The sequence below is a fragment of the Pelodiscus sinensis genome, chromosome 2 (assembly GCF_052426305.1).
Source record: "Pelodiscus sinensis isolate ZL-2025 chromosome 2, ASM5242630v1, whole genome shotgun sequence".
Classification (NCBI taxonomy): Eukaryota; Metazoa; Chordata; order Testudines; family Trionychidae; genus Pelodiscus; species Pelodiscus sinensis.
The window spans coordinates 180774618-180791445 of record NC_143053.1 but is presented as its reverse complement, the minus strand read 5'-3'; positions in this window follow the sequence as shown (position 1 = coordinate 180791445).

Below are 16828 nucleotides of genomic sequence, written 5' to 3'. Positions count from 1 at the left end.
CCACAGGCTTCTCCTCCAATCGCTGGGGCATGTGCGCAGAGCGGCCGTGAGCAGTCTGGGCACATAGCTGTGAAGGAGCCATAACCCTGAGAGCCATTTTTCTTTAAGCAAAGAGCCACATCTCGAGAGCTGCGGATTGGCCACCCCTGCCATAGTCATCCCAACGTTGCTGTATGGAGCTGAAGAGTGGACTCCCTATAGACGACATATTAAAGATCTTGAGAAATTCCACCAATGGAGAATATTGGGCATCACATGGCAGGACAGTCGGACCAACGTTCATGTCTTCTCAGAGGCTGATTCTTGCAGCATCAAGGCAATAAGCACCTACAGGCAGCTATGGTGGTCTGGTCACATGGTCAGGATGCCTGACACATGTTTGCCTAAACAGATCTTCTACACACAGCTGAGAACTGGGGCGAGGTCTTGTGGTGGGCAGAGGAAGAGCTACAGGGACGTTCTTAAGAACACTGTGGTAAACAGTGGCACTGATGCAGACACCTGGGAGAGGCAGGTGAAGGATCAGGTAACCTAGAGGACCACCATCAAGAACACTGCCCAACATTTTGAGATCAAGCGATGTCTCCATGCAGAAGATCAGAGAGCCTGATGTAAGGAGTGTGTCCAGACCCGTATTGGTTCTGCTGGTGTTGGCACTGCTGGAGATAGAGACCTCCCATGCAGACACTGCCAGAGAGCGTTTCTTGCCAGAATTGGCCTAATTTCCCATCCACGTACACATCAGTTATAGGTGTCCAAGGGGAAATCTTACTCGATTCGAGAGAGTTCAGAGAGAGAGAGAGAGAGAGAGAGAGAGAGATTTGCAACATTATCTTTCTAGGTATTGAAGTTAAACTGACTTATCTATAGTTCCCTGGGTTGTCATTATCTTACTATACCTGTGAAAAAAAACATTTCTTGCGAGATGACAGAGTGACATCATCACATCACTCTGTGTCCCACTGCCCCTCCTCCCCCAGATACCCAGCCTCCTCCCTCTCTCCTCTCTGCTGATAACCTCATAATAGGGTCAGCAAGAAATCTAAATATGGCTCTTTGACCTCCTCAACAGCTGCACTCACCACCCTTGCACCTTGAATGTAAGCTGCTGCTGAGCTTGTGGGGGAAGGACGGGGAGGGGACAGGACCACGGGGCGAGCGGGTGGGTGGTGGTGAAGCCTATGTGGGGGGTTGGGACTGGGGTATGCCCCGGCCCCCTGAGCTGCTGCACGGTGTTGGGCTGAAGCTCTGGCAGCCACCACGTGGAGGGCAGCTGCTGTTTTAAAAACAACTGATTGAGGCACCTGCAGGAGGATCCATGTGAGGGTGGGCCATGGGGAGGGACAGAAAGTACCAGGTGGCAGAAAGGGGAGGGAGAGAAAAGGCCAGGCTTGCAGAGGCGGGGGGAGGGAGGGAGGGTGGTGAAGGGGCCCAGGCTGGCAGAGTGGGGAGGGAGAAGGGGCCCTCCCCAATAGCCGGGGGAAAGCTGGGGTTGCCTGCCCCCCGCAACAGGGGGGTTGGTGAGTGCAGCAAGCTGGAGGTGCAGCCCCCTAGTTCCCTATATTATATTTGTCCTTTCCCAGGCACTAGTGATCTCTTTTGTCCTCTGTAAGTTCTCTAAGATTACCACTAATGGTTCAGAGATCTCTACCAGTTCCTTACGTATTCTAGGATGTATTTCATGAAGCCATCTACTGTGTTTAAGTAATCCTTAACTTGTTGTTTCCCTATTTTAGCCTCAGATTTTGTCCCATTTACATTGATGTTCACTATGTTAGTTGACTGACTACTGCTACTTTTTTGGTGAAAACAGAAACAAAAAAAAAGGCATTTAACTCTTCAGCAAGGGCAAAAGTTTCTGTTGCTGTATTTCTCGCCTCACAGAGTAAATGGCCTACTCTCTTTTGTCTTCCTCCTGCTTTTAAATGTATTTGTAAAATGTCTCTGTTGTTATCCTTTATGTCCCTAGCTAGTTTAATCTCATTTTGTGCCTTGGCCTTTCTATCTTTGTTCTTCCATGCTTGTTTCTCTAGTCATCCTTTGTAATTTGACTTGGTTTCCACTTTTTGCAGGACTCTTTTTTGAGTTTTGGGTCATTGAGGTTCTCCAGTGAGTCTTTTGTTTCTCAGTTTAACTTGGCCCATGTTATTTAGTGGCAGAAAATCCAATGGTTGGCCAGTCTGTTTCCAACTGCAGTGTAGATTACACACAGGTGATCTGTGGAGTAACCGTCACTTTACAGTCAGTGGTAGCCTGAGCCAAGCCTCCTACGACGTCAGGATTTTCTTGACCAACTAAGCTGAAGTAAACGAGTGCCTCGCAGCACTCCATGTGGCTGCTTTGTGTCTGGCATGGCCCTGTGAGCACTTACCTTTAAAAAAGGAACAGAGCACACACGCACAAAGCAGAACCCACCTGCCAAGTGGCTTGTAGGCTGGAGCAACTGCAGCTGCAGAGAATGAGGCAATTATCTGCTAATAAATAGAAAACCTTAGCGTGGGGGAGGTGTGTGGGAGCCAACCTGTGGCTCCGGAGCTGCATGTGGCTCCAGAAATTAATATGCGGCTCCTTCAATAGGTGCAGGCTCTGGGGCTGGAGCCACAAGTGCCAACTTTCCAAAGTGCTCACTGCTCTGCCCCCACTCTGCTCCTTCCTCGCAGGCCCACACCACTCCCCAGAGCCTCCTGAACACTTCAAATCAACTGCTTATTGCTGGCAGGCGGCATGGGGAGATGGGGAGACAGAGGCACTGGTCAGTAGGGCTGCCAGTGAGCAGAAGGTGCTGGGGGTGGAGCAGATGTATTATTGTGGCTTTTGGGCTGAAATCTCCCATAGAATTAGCATGGGTGATGTTGAGTCTTGTCTCTGCTGAGACAGACTCCTGCCCTGTGCTTACGGGATGATTTTTCTAAGGCAAGCTTGGGGTGTCTTTGTAGGGCAGTGTGAGGGATGCTTACCCCGATGCTGCTAATGCTGTTCCATTTCTGTGCACAGATGACATCAGTCTTCAAGGCTGTCAGTCTGGTACCTGTCCTACAACAATTCTTTTTCTGTGTGGACTCAAAGGCGAACTCCCCTCCCAATACCTCTGGTGTAGATCTAAAATGAAACCCCAGACTTGTTTTGGAAATCTCCATCGATGTTGTAACAGCTCATGAACTCAGGCATCAGCACAATAGAAAATCAACGAGGGCATATTTATTTGTATTGCACTAATGCGTACAGGCCTGTTGAGGAAATAGATCCCCACTGTGGGAGGTGCTGTACAAACAAGAGGAACAAAGACAGTCTCTGCCCCACAGAGCTCAAAGTCTAGGTTTGTAACATAATAAGTTTCAATTCACTTTTAATAATAAATAGACCAACGATGTCTTATGGAATTAACTGGGTTTTGTCTTTTTTGTTTTAGACATAATGTTATTGAGACCATTATGATCCACACTTTAATATGTGAGCCCCTTCCAGAGACTTAGTGCTATGTTGGCTGGTCAAATACACGGTGATCAACAAGAGCAGAGAAAGTGCTATCTGAGATGAATGAGAATATTAAGTGGAAAACTAAAATGTTTGTGTAGAAAGTGCTCCAGGGCAGGATGAAATGAATAAGGCAACTGAGTGTGTGTGAATGAGTGTGTGAGAGAGAGAACACCGGAGGCCATATCTACACTAGGAGATAAGGTCAAATCAATTAAGATTGCTTTCTGGTCACCTGACTTCGTAAAGTCAAAGGTCCTTGTCCCCACTGCTGGTCAGTACATAGACCAGGATGCTGAATCTGGAGGGATTTCAGTTAGCAAGCAAATTGCTGTGATAAGACTATGAAAGGAGGTTAAAGATCTGGTGATGATAGATGCCTTTGGTGTCATGCCCAGCCAGGTCAGGAAGTGGGCAGTGAAATCAGAGACTATTTTGAGCTTAGCTCTCAGAAAGGAACAGGTACGGCTGAGCCAATACGTGACAGAATGCCTCTGGCTGAACAGCAGTTGGACAAACTACATGAGCCAACAATATGGAATTAATTAGTACAGTTGCTGGCGCCCTGAACCAAAAGGGAAATGACAGAATGTGTGTGGAGACTAGGGAAGGAGAGAGATGGTCCCATCAGCTCAGGGTGGAGACACGGTGTTGGGCCAGGGTGAAGAAGTTAGTACTTCAGATCTGCACTGTAGATATATGGGATTTCTGTCTCAACAGCACAACATTACCATCAAAGGGGAGAGAAGCAGAAAGAGACATTCCAAAGTAGGCCAGGAAGAAATAGGAAGCTAGATGAAAATCAGTAGACTCAACCACTGTCCAAGCTGAGCTTAAGCTAATGCAGTGTTCCACTGATTGCAGTAAAGTAACTCCTGATTTATAAAATACAGGACTACGTAGCACTTTAAAGACTAACAAGATGGTTTATTAGATGATGAGCTTTCGTGGGCCAGACCCACGAAAGCTCATCATCTAATAAACCATCTTGTTAGTCTTTAAAGTGCTACATAGTCCTGTATTTTGTTTCAGCTACACCAGACTAACACGGCTACATTTCTATCCTGATTTATACTGCTACAAGTAAGAGCATGCCCAAAGACGAGAGGATTAGAAAACAGGGAGGCTAACTAGATTATACAAATGTAGAATTTAAAGCAAAGATGGGAGGGGACTAATTTGAAGAAGAGTTGAACTAGTAAGTCCTGCCCTAATGGGAGAAAACATCTTAAAAAGTATAAATTCACTAATATTAAGGTAAATAGATGGTCTCAGTGAATGATGGGAGAAGATCTGAAGCTCTGCTATTCAGTTCAAAACTGTGTCCAGTCTGAAGGATCTGCCAGGGTGCCAGAGTGCTCTGCAGGAGAGTCCTTCTCTGCAAACCCTGGAGCAAGCAGAAAAGCCATTCTGGGGCTGCTATTCCAGCTCATGGTTGGTGCAATGTCATAGACTCCCTACCTCTGTTCTCAAACAGACAAAGGACAGAAGGATCTGTGCAGAGGGGAAACCTGCATTCCTAAACTGGACCCATCCATACACTGCAGAGAGGAATTGTACACAGAGCTGGAATCTACAAAGCACAAGAGTTCTGCAGCCTCTCAAATCTCTTTGCTTCCAAAGCTCACCATGTTCTAAAGCCAATCGAAAGCTGCAGTCAGATTTTTAAGTTCATCTGTAAAACCCTGGAAAGCTTGTAGCTTTGAGGCACCACTAAGTGCCTACGATAAAATTCCATCTCAACATTAGTACAGCCAAGTTATCTAATTACAAATTGGCCCACACACACCGTCAACAACTTGCCATCTTTGTACAAGTCGCTCAATATTTCGGGGTCTCTGCTTAAAGCCCTCACTGTTGGAATCAAAAGATTATAGGAGAAGCCCAGCTTTCAGTTAAAAGTAAAAGTAAGTTTCCAGGTCTTGTGATTGCAGAGTAAAACTTGAAAACGTGACCCATGTCCCCCCCATAAAAGCTCAGAAACCACAAGGAAAACAAACTAAAAATCCCTTCCAAAATACATTGTTTTTTTAAAGCTCATGACTCTGACAATAACGGGGAGGAGGCTCAAATCCAACTTAGTTTTGAACTATTTTATTTTTATTTTATTTTACAGTCTGGTGTTCACGAGGGTGTATCTTATATCCACACAGAACAAGTCTGATAAAAGCACTATCTTTTTGAACAAAGAGGGACCCAATAGATGTCAACAAAAGGCTAAGATTTTTTTTTAATAAGCTGTGACATTTGAAGCCTCTCTAATAAAAACTGTAGTGCCAAAGGCAAGAACTTCAAATCTTAGACACAGTCAATGTATCTGCACAAAAGCAAATATGACATGAAATCTTCTGGGTGTCCATATGGTCCATCTCTTCTCTTTTGAAGAAGGATGATGGGAGCTGCCAATCAGAAGACTGCACAGAGCTCGGAAGATAACCCTATCCTTATTAAAATGTTCCAGTGGCTGGAACTGTCATTGATTTTTTTTTTCATTTGAGAGTCATTAACAGCTGGGTTAAGTTGAGAGTTGCCATCTTTTTGTGAGGAGAGCAAAGATGTCCTTGTTACTCAATATCCCGAAGTGCTGCTGACTAACAAAAATAGATGGAGTCTGAATTTCCAAAGGTTCAGATCTGGGTACCTAGCTGAAAGTGGTCTCCCTCTCAAATCCCACTGAAATCGATAGGATCTACAGGTGATGGGTACTTCTGAAAATCAGTTACCTAAATATGGAGTTACGGACCTAATTTTAGACTGTGCAGCCTGACAGTGCACTAAGCCTGGAACACCATCACTGGTTCATTCACCTGCACATCTACCAATGTAAGATATGCCATCAAGTGCCAACAATGCCCCTCTGCCATATATATCGGCCAAACTGGACAGTCCCTACGTAAAAGAATAAATGGACACAAATCAGATATTAGGAATGGCAATACACAAAAACCTGTAGGAGAACACTTTAGTCTCCCTGGACACACAATAGCAAAGCTGAAGGTAGCCATCCTGCAGCAAAAAAACTTCAAGACCAGACAGACTTCAAAGAGAAACTGCTGAGCTATAGTTCATCTGCAAGTTTGACACCATCAGCTCTGGATTAAACAAAGACTGTGAATGGCTAGCTAACTACAAAAGCAGCTTCTCCTCTCTTGGTATTCACACCTCCAGATCAGCTACAAGAAGTGGGCCTCATCCTCCCTGATTGGATCCACCTTGTCATCTCTAGCCTGATTCTGGCCTGCATATTTATACCTGCCTCTGGATATTTCCACCAGATGCATCTGACGAAGTGGGTCTTTGCCCACGCAAGCTTATGCTCCAATACATCTGTTAGTCTATAAGGTGCTACAGGACTCCTTGTCGCTTTTGTAGATCCAGGCTATTCCTCTGAATCTTAATTCTGTTTTCAGAAGCGGATAGCTCACCGAGCATAGCTACTAGCCAGCAATAAGAAATGAGTGCATGCACTAGCTGATCTGCTCTCCAGGGTACCTGTGGTCTCCAAGCGTAAAGATCTCATTAGACACAGTTATGATTGTTTAGCAATAGATCCAGGTGGATTTAAAGGTTCATTGATGTTAATAAAAGGACATTTGGGAAAACACATTTTCCTGTCACTATAACCTATATTGCTGCAAAAGAGTGGAAAAACCATATACCATGGCATAGCTATATATCCATGATTTTATATGCAGTCTGCCTAGCTTTTCTGAGTATTTACAGACTGTACCTTACTCTCTGTGGATTCTTTTGGAGCAGTTATTCTGAAGTTAGTATCACAGAAACCCAGGTGGTATTTAAGCAAATGCCTAACTTCATGCATATGGAGTGCCACTAATTTCAATGGGACTCTCTGGATGTTTACTGTTAGGCATGTGAATAAGCACTTGGATAAATCAGGGTCAGTGTTCTTGGCCTTCTAGATGCTGAGCTCTCAAACCAGTTTTCTCCCCTAAAGCTTTTAACAATGCGGTGCTTTCAGTGACACTGGGTCGTGGGTGAGGACAACATCTGGCTAAAAAAGCTGGTGAAATGGTCTATTAAGGCCCGGATCCTCAGAGGTATTTAAGCATCTAACACTCACTGACTTCAGTGGGAATTTGGCACCTGAATACCTTTGAGGGGCCTAAACTACAGTGATCTAGGAATCTGGAAACCTTCCTCAGGCAAGAATGCATTAGCATTAGTGGGGAAAAGAGTTTCACCCAGCCACTCAGGTGAAGTGTCAGTAAAATATCATTTGTAATAAATAAAGCCTTTAGAGGCCCTCTCCAAGATTAGGGCCTTATTGTACTAGGGCAGTGGTGGGCAACCTGCAGCCTACAGACCACGTGCAGCCTATGGGGGTTCCACTAGCGGCCCATGAACCCCAACTGTCCCTCTCCACCCTGCGCCTCTTGTGCACTGAAGCCCCGCACTTCCTACTGCTTCCCCTCCCTCCCAGCACTTTCAGAGTAACCTGAATTTGCTGACTTGCGCTCTGTCCTCATCCCTCTCATAGCTTGAATGCCATGAATCAGTTCAAGCTTTCAGGGGCGGCGGAAGCAGGGATGGAGTGCGAATCAGTGGATTCATGGTGCTCCAGAAGTGCTGGGGAAGGAGGAGAAGGAACCGGAAAATGCAGGGCCATGGGCGGCAGGTGAAGGCCCATCTGGGGAAGGCAAGTCCCAGCTCCACCCTTTCTTCCTGAGGCCCCACCCCTTCAATAATCCAGTCCTGGCTTGCCACAGGTCTGGGACCTACCCAAGCTGCATCTCTGCATTGAAAGTGTATTAGGAGCTGGGTGGGCAGCCTGCTCGACTCAGTTCCAGCTCGTGCCGGGTCCCGTGAGGGGAGCTGGTTTTTAAACAGGCTCCCCTCATGGACTGGCTCCCGCCTGTCACCCCACACTGCTGCCTCTGATACAGAGGCAGCAGCGTGGGGTGGCAGGGAAGCTCCTCCAGCGTGGGGTCGGAGTGCATTGGCTGCCAGCACCACCGCCGGGGATTATAGAATAGTCGACTAACCAATAAGAATTCATGAAGTTACTCAACTATTCAATTAACTGATATTTAACATCCCTACTAGGTGAGTCAGCTTTATAAGTACTTTATGGATGTGTATGTACAGATATAGAAGCACAGAAATATCAAAGCAATCTGTATTCTAACAAGCCAAAAACAAAAAACCCCAGAAAACTGTCACAGCATTGTTGACCTACATTAGATGGCCAAATGGCCTGGCAACGTGTACTGCGAAGGTGTGATTTCTAAAGCACACCTGCGTGCTGCATACTAACTGGCACACGTGCATGCCAGCAAGCCATACTAAAGGTTCCCTGCTGAAAATAGCACTAGGTTAATGAGCACAAGGGATTTTTTTAAATGTGCAGCAGCAGGATCCACACCGGCCAGATGGTGTATAGCACTTTGGTATGCGTTAGAAATTACAGCTCTCTCATGTGCAGTATCATTACCAGTGCCAATCCTGAGGGATTGTCCTGGAGGCTCCAGGAATTAACAATTAATTGTAATTGTGGAAGAAAACAAGTAAGGCGATCCTTTTCAGTTAACTTTCGTGCCTCCTCTCTATCTATAATGATGTATAGCCCATATGGAGCTGGGCATAGAGAGGAGTAGAGGGGTGATGTTGTGCCAAATTCTCCCCGAAGCTTGGGAGAGACGGTACAATTGCTTGTAAGTTACATTTCTCACTGTAGGGAGGATTTTTTGCTTTTCTGAGTTTCAATCTCATCCCTCAGGGCTTTAATTTCTTTCTCTGTCAATCTGTCAAATGCTTACAGGTCCTTGGACCATGATGCATGTACGTGTAGTACACAGGGGTGCCTTTCGGCAGTGTGGGGGTATGCTTAGACTGATCCCCATCCATTTTAGTCATTCAGGGGAGTATCCTGTCCACTCCCCGTCCGTTCAGTGGTTTATAGGAAACTAAATCTACACACTCCAAAGAAGGGGTCTGCTGGGTCTAGAGCCGTGGTCACCAACCGGTCGCTCGCGAGCTACTGGTCGATCTCAAGGCCTCGACCAGTTGCTCGCGAGGCGTCCTGTAAGCCCCGCCCCCATTTCCCTCCCACCCCCCAGAAGCCACACTACTTACCTCTAGAGAAGACGGAAGTAGTGTCGGCTTCCGGCGCGCTGGGGTTTGGCCCTGGGGCTTCCCGGCGCGGGGAGGGGGTTGGCGTCGGGACAAGCGCCCGCGGGCCTTCCTGGCGTGGGTAGGGGGGTAGGCTCCCTGGGCAGGCGCGCGCGAGAGACTTTCTTTCACGGGAAGGCGGCAGGGGGTTGGCCCCGGCGCAGGTGAGCGCGCACGGGGCTTCCCTGCGTGGAGGGCGGAGTTGGCCCCGGGGCAGGCACGCATGGGGCTTCCCTGCACGGGGGGGTTTGGCCCCGGGGCAGGCGCGTGCGCGTGGCTTTCCCTCCACAGGTTGGCCCCCTGGGCAGGTGCGCACGCGCGAGGCTTTCCTGCACCGGGGGGGGGGGGGGGGAGGTTTGGCCCCGGGGCAGGCGCACGTGCGGGGCTTCCCTGCGCGGGTGGGGGGGGGGGGTCGGCCCTCTGGGCAGGCGCACACGCGAGGCTTTCCTGCATGGATGGGGGGGGGGGGGTCAGCCCCCTGGGAAGGCACTCGCTGGTTTCCGGGGGGTGGGGGAGAATGCTGGGAGGAGGGAGATGCAGGGGACTCTCTGCCTCCACTAGCATCCCACTCCCCTGTCCTCAACTACAGAATGCTGTCCCCATTCCTGTCCCCACTCCCTGAATTCTGTCCCCATTCGCGTCCCCACGCCCCGAACTCTGTCCCCACTGGCACTCTGTCCCCTGCTGCAAAATCCTGTCCTCTGCCCTCCCAGCACCCTGTTCCCTCTCCCCTGCCCCCAGCCACAGTACTCTGTCCCCACAAAATGTATAATTATAAATGCTTCATTTTAGATTTAAATAGCATGAATAAAAAACAGACCATTTATTTCATAACTATAAACACGTGATTTTGTATGTATCGCATAATTTAAAAATAAACTGTTTATCAGAGTGTGTAAGTAAGGGCTGGGGATAGCAAGTGATGGACAGGAGGAGAATAGAGATGGCGGGGCTTCAAGGAAGGGGCGGGGCAGTAGATCTTCGTCTGTTCTGAGATTTGAAAAGTGATCTTGGGTGTAAAAAGGTTGGAGACCACTGCTCTAGAGTGTCAGACCTTATCAGCAGCTCATGAAATAAGGGGAGTCGTCACTCCCTCACATATCCGCTGGGTCTTGAGGTTCGGCTGACCCCCCTTGCGTTCAGAACTCCCTCGTGGGAGAGCCCTGGTGCGGCTGGAATCAGCTTACTTCTCAGAGACCTGGGCAGCGGCATTCATACTCCACTCATTACATTCACACTCAGCATGCTTTTCACACAGAAATTTTCCCACTTTTAGATGCATCTCTCTTTATGGACCTCGTCTATATTTGGGGTGGCAAACAACACTGTTCCCCCCGGGGCGGCAAACAACACATTTCCCCCCAGAATCACAGCAGTTCCCAGCACTGCATAAACCTAGGTGCCTTATGTCCAGACGCAATACAATTTTCTTCCCGTACCTGAAGCGGCACCACCAATAACACAGCAGTTCCCAGCACTGCATAAACTTAGGCCTACTCGGGGGTAACAAAACAACCTCCCCAGAACCGCTTTGCGTCTGACCTTGTTGCAGATTCAAGAAGTTCGGATGGTATGAGCCCAGCGAGGCAGACGACCCCACAGGCAGTCCTCCTCTACACTACAGTAGAGATTTCAAAAGGTCTCTTACCTCTCATTTGGCGCCCTGGGGGATGAAGGGGGACGGTCTGCAGCCGCTGTTGCTGTCTTCAATCAGGCGTTGCCATCCGAGTCACGGCACCAAATTGTGGAAGAAAACACTGTCCTCACTCTGCGTTTGTAAGCAATAAGTAGCCAGAGGCAGTTTTATTATGAGCTGCAGCAAGGGAAAACTGGTTTGGACGCGGGGGGGAAGAAGCCCCCCCCAGGAAGATCTTCGAATACAAGCAATTATGAAGCAGTTTATATACTGTCCATTAGATATAATAACAATAACAATTAGTCTCCTTCTCATTACAAACACCAATGACTAACAGTTATTTTAGTTCCACCCAGATGCTCCTTATCTCAAGGTCTCTGCCAGAGTCAGCATTCTATCCTTATCTCCGTATGGAGGTGAGAAGCAAAGGCAGCATCTAATTACAGATCTCGCATTGTCAGGCCACAGACTTAGCTTGACTCTTGCTCTCTTGTTAACAAGACCAAGATGGCTGCACACCAATTCCCTTATTTCCTTTTCCTGCCTCCACATAATTAAGTCATGTGATGGAACCTTCAGGACTACATCCACCCAAAACTGGCAGCCCTAAAGTGGTATGTTGTGTAGACAAGCCCCAATATGTGCTTCAAGATGGACATTAGGTTAGAATACACAGTGCCAAAAAACAAGAGACCATTTTTATTTTACCCATTTAGTTTTGGCTCAATGTATCAGGTGCTGTTAGAATTCTCTGTTCTGATCTGTACCTTGTGGACTGTCTACACTCTGAGCAATGGCCCAACAGCCAGTAAAACTTTCTGGGATAAACCCTAAGCTCTCCTGATCCACAGCTGTTTCCTTTTAGTTCTGCTGGATTTATGTCAATGAAAACGTGGCAATATCTGCATAGCAACACTTGGAACTTTCCCATCAACCCAAATGGCAGCAGGAGCCGCCTTGGTTTAGTCAGTATAAAGAAAATGAGTGCTAGCTGGATTAAGGAGAATTTGTTTTTTTTCTTTTAAATACACACCTCAAAAAAACAGAAGTTGGTAGGAAAGTCAAATCTCTGCAAGATGTGTGAGAACAACAACTCCATAAGGATCTGCTGAAAGAAATTGCATCTATTAGGTGGCATAGGCTAAACAGATCCTTCTCACTCCCCTCCCTTAAATAAGAGGTTTGGTGGTCCATTTGGGATATGACTTTGCATCAGCAAATCTCCAAGGGCAACCAGGACAGCTGTTTGTAATGCATTTAGCTATCATCACTTCCATCTCTTATTTCTGTAAGTAAGGATGTGTTGCTGATGCACTGCAGCAGATGAATGTAAATTAACAAGTCTTCCAAGTGGGGAGAGATTTGATCAGTACCTAATCCATAAAAGCAAATCCTTTATCCTATCACCACCTCAAGAGATATTAAAAATGTCCAACTTTGGCACCTACATTCAGTGGGCAGGAAATGAGCTGTGGTGGTGGAGTAGTTGTTTTTAAAGATACCTGAATAAATGGTTAATAAATAAAATAATAAAATTAATACACTGAAGTAAATATGGCTTTAGGTATCTAACGTTAGGCACCTACCTGCGAGAAAAATAGTTTCTATTGCTAACATTCTTTGCATGACTCTATGAAAACTTTATTCTTTTCTCTCCAAGGGAACTGACAACTGTGGGACCTTGTACACAAGTGATTTGCTGCATTAATCCACTAGAATCTCAAATATCAGAAGGGTAGCCATGTTAGTCTGGAACTGCAAAAGCGACAACGAATCCTGTAGCACCTTATAGACTAACCGATGTATTGGAGCATAAGCTTTCGTGGGCAAAGACCCACTTCGTCAGATGCATGTAGTGGAAATTTCCAGAGGCAGGTATAAATATACAGGCAAGAATCAGGCTAGAGATTCTTGCCTGCTTATTTATACCTGTCTCTGGAAATTTCCACTATATGCATCTCTGACGAAGTGGGTCTTTGCCCACGAAAGCTTATGCTCCAATACATCTGTTAGTCTATAAGGTGCTACAGGACTCGTTGTCGCTTTAGCATCTCAAAATGCTTTACAGACACTATAGCACTGCAGACTATCACCACCAGATTACAACATTCACTCTGAAAATACCAGTGGGCAACTTTTGATACCTCATCATTGATCTTTAGCATAATGAGCAGGTTAGACCAATTGCTGCTGTCATTCTGGGAGTTACATGGGTTGAAAGGTTTTCAGCTAGATTTAGATGCTTACTGTCACACATATGGCACGTGGCTTTTGTTTTTCAAACCTACTACGAAATACAAACAGGAGCTAATAGTTTTCCCCTACCTTCTACTTTTCTACCTGCCATATTCATTCTACCCTGCAGCTTGCAGGCTAACAAATACACTAGAGCCGCTACCCCCATCACCTCAAATAAATCTTTGCACAAAATAAACATGCAACTGAATTGTTCTACATAGACAGACTTCATTAACCACCCTCTGCTGTTATTTGTAGGGCAGAGCACAGCAATGAGATGCAACATTGTTCTTCAGTTGTCAGAAGTCACTTTTCTCATCATAATCTTCTGCTATCAGGTATTGAAAACCTAAATGTTATGCTGAACCTGTGTTCTTCAGCACTTGGGGCGGGGGAAGCTGAATGTTTACCTTCTCACAGCTCTTATTACAGCTGAATTTCAGTGAACCAAAGAGACAGGATGTGAGAGGGGGCTCCATTTATATTAAGATGTACTCTCATCCAACAACTGTGGCAGGGGGGACGGAACGGGGACAGATGTGTTGTAAAGAATTCATGGGGATTTGAACATGCATTCTTCTTAATCACTTAGATAACATGGATAGGATTTGTAATTTAACCCAAAACACTAATGGTCTGCATAAGAACCTATAGCTGACTCCTTCTGAAAGAAACCCTTATTTCAGTTCTGAGATGTCAACCTAAAAATGTTAAGAAGCTTACATAACAGAAACTGGAAACGAACAACTTGGATTACATGCCCCAGAGCATATTAATTGCTTGCTGGAGGACAGCAGGGGCTTTGCCTCAATGTTTATGCCGAAAAGATCATTCCAGACATCTGTATGCTTTTGGCTGAAATAATCCGTTTCTTGAAACTATTTTTTAAAATGTTTCCCTCCAGCTTTCTTCTCCTTCTCTGTTGAATGCAGCAGGTCTCATTTCTTTATCTATGTCTGCCAACAGAAGCTGCACATACAAACTATAGTACAACTTAAAAGTTTACTGTGACTGAAGGGTTTAGCTATCATCTCCACTCCAAAATGCATCTTAAGTTTCGAGAACTTCAGCTAAGGTGTGAAATCAAAAATTATATGTCTCCATGCATCTGTTGAAGTGTTTTTTACCCACAAAAGCTTTGCCCAAATAAATCTGTTAGTCTTTTAGGTGCTACAGGACTTGTTTTTGCAGATACACTGTACTAACACGGCTGCCTCGCTGACACTTATGAGCTGACATCTTAAGACCTACTCCGGAGCAGATTCTGCCTCATTAGATCATCACCCAGAGGCAAGGAATGTTAGATGTCAAGTGAATATTAAAATACAAACTTTTCACACTACTGTATATAGTTATTCAAGATAAGCAGACTAGACTGCAACAAATTAAAGTTATTTCACAAAACTGCTGTTGTGTTGTCCATTTTCACCAAGACAAAACTGAACAGTATGTGCTAAGTATGAACCCTGGAAAAAATAATCCCAGTTATACATATACAGTGAGGGGTTCTAAATTAGCTGTTACCACCCAAAAACAATCTTGAACTCACATTCAATAGTTCTCTGCAATCTGAAGAGAGATTAAAACGACAGACTTTTCATCTTAGAAAAGAGAGGACCAAGGGGGGATATGCTAGAGGTCTATAAAATCATGACAGTTATGGAGAAAGTAAATAAGGAAAAGGTATTTAATTGTTCCCAAAAGAACCAGGGGTCACCAAATGAAATTAATAGATAGCAGATTAAAAACAAACAAAAGGAAGTATTTCTTCACACAGCGCAGAGTCAACCTGTGGAACTCCTTGCCAGAGGATGTTGTAAAGACCAGGACTTCAATAGGTTTCAAAAAATAACGAGATACATTAATGGAGATTAGGTCCATCAATAGTTATTAGCCAAAATGGGTAGGAATGGTATCCCTAGCCTCTGTCTGTCAGAGGCTGGAAATGGGTGACAGGAGAGAGATCTCTTGATGATTACCTGTTCTATTCACACCCACTGGGACATCTGGCATTGGCCACTGTTGGAAGACAGGATGCGGGGCTAGTTGGACCTTCGGTCTGACTCAGTATGGTTGTTCTTTTGTTTAAGGTGTAGCAACAATCAACAAGACTAACTGTCAGGAATATTTCAGAGGAGTAGCCAAGTTAGTCTGTAACTGGAAAAACTTAAACAATGAATAGTCTAGCAGCATTTTAGAGCCTAACAAAACATGTACAATAAACTTCAGATAATCCGGCACCTTTAGGACCCAGGGGGTGCCGGATTATCCGATATGCCGGACTATCGGAAGGGGGGGCTATGAGGGGTCTCGGGTGGGTTGGCATGGGGGGGATGCCAGCCCAGACCCCCTCATAGCCCCCCCTTCCGATAGTCCGGCTCTGCCCCAGGCGTCCCTGATTCAGCCGCTGCTGGTCAGTTTCAGCAGCGGCTGAATCAGGGACGCCTGCAGCAGAGCAGCTGGAGTGCTGCCTGGTTGGTCCCGTAGCGCCGACCCTTAGCGCGGCGAGACCAACCCAGCAGCACCCCAGCTGCTCTGTCCCAGGTGTATCCAAGTCAGCTGCTGCTGAAACTGACCAGCGGCTGACTCCAGGAAGCCCGGGGCAGAGCAGCTCTGCCTCCGGCTTCCTGGAGTCAGCTGCTGATAAGTATCAGCAGCGTCTGACTTGGGGACACCTGGGGTAGAGCAGCTGGAGTGCTGCCGGGTTGGTCCAGTAGCGCCGCTCCTCGGCGCTGTGGGACCAACCCGGCAGCCCCCCTGATGCTCTGCCCCAGGCATCCTGATTCAGCCGCTGCTGAAACTGACCAGCGGCTGACTCCAGGAAGCCCGGGGCAGAGCAGCTCTGCCTCCGGCTTCCTGGAGTCAGCCGCTGGTCAGTTTCAGAAGCGGCTAAATCGGGGACAGCTGGGGTGCTGTCGGGTTGGTCCCGCAGCTCCAAGGGGTAGCGCATGGGGACCTACCCGGCATCACCCCAGCTGCTCTGCCCCCGGCTTCCCCGATTCAGCCGCTGGTCAGTTTTAGCAGTGACGGAATCGGGGAAGCTAGGGGCAGAGCAGCTCCAATGGTCCGGCTGCGGAGCACTTCCGGGTTCCTGGTGGTGCCGGACCATCAGGAGTGCCGGACCATCAGATACCGGACCATTGGAGTTTTACTGTAGATGGTATCATAAGCTTTCGTGGGCACAATCTGTTTCTTCAGATGAATGGAGTTATTAAAGGACCTTTAAAGTAACATCGGACACAAGAAAAAAAGTGAATGCTGCCTAATGCAATGTTACCTCAGACTGCAAGTCTGACTAGCTATTCAAGGGAAACAGCAGTTAACGTAGTTAAAATCTGACTTCTCATC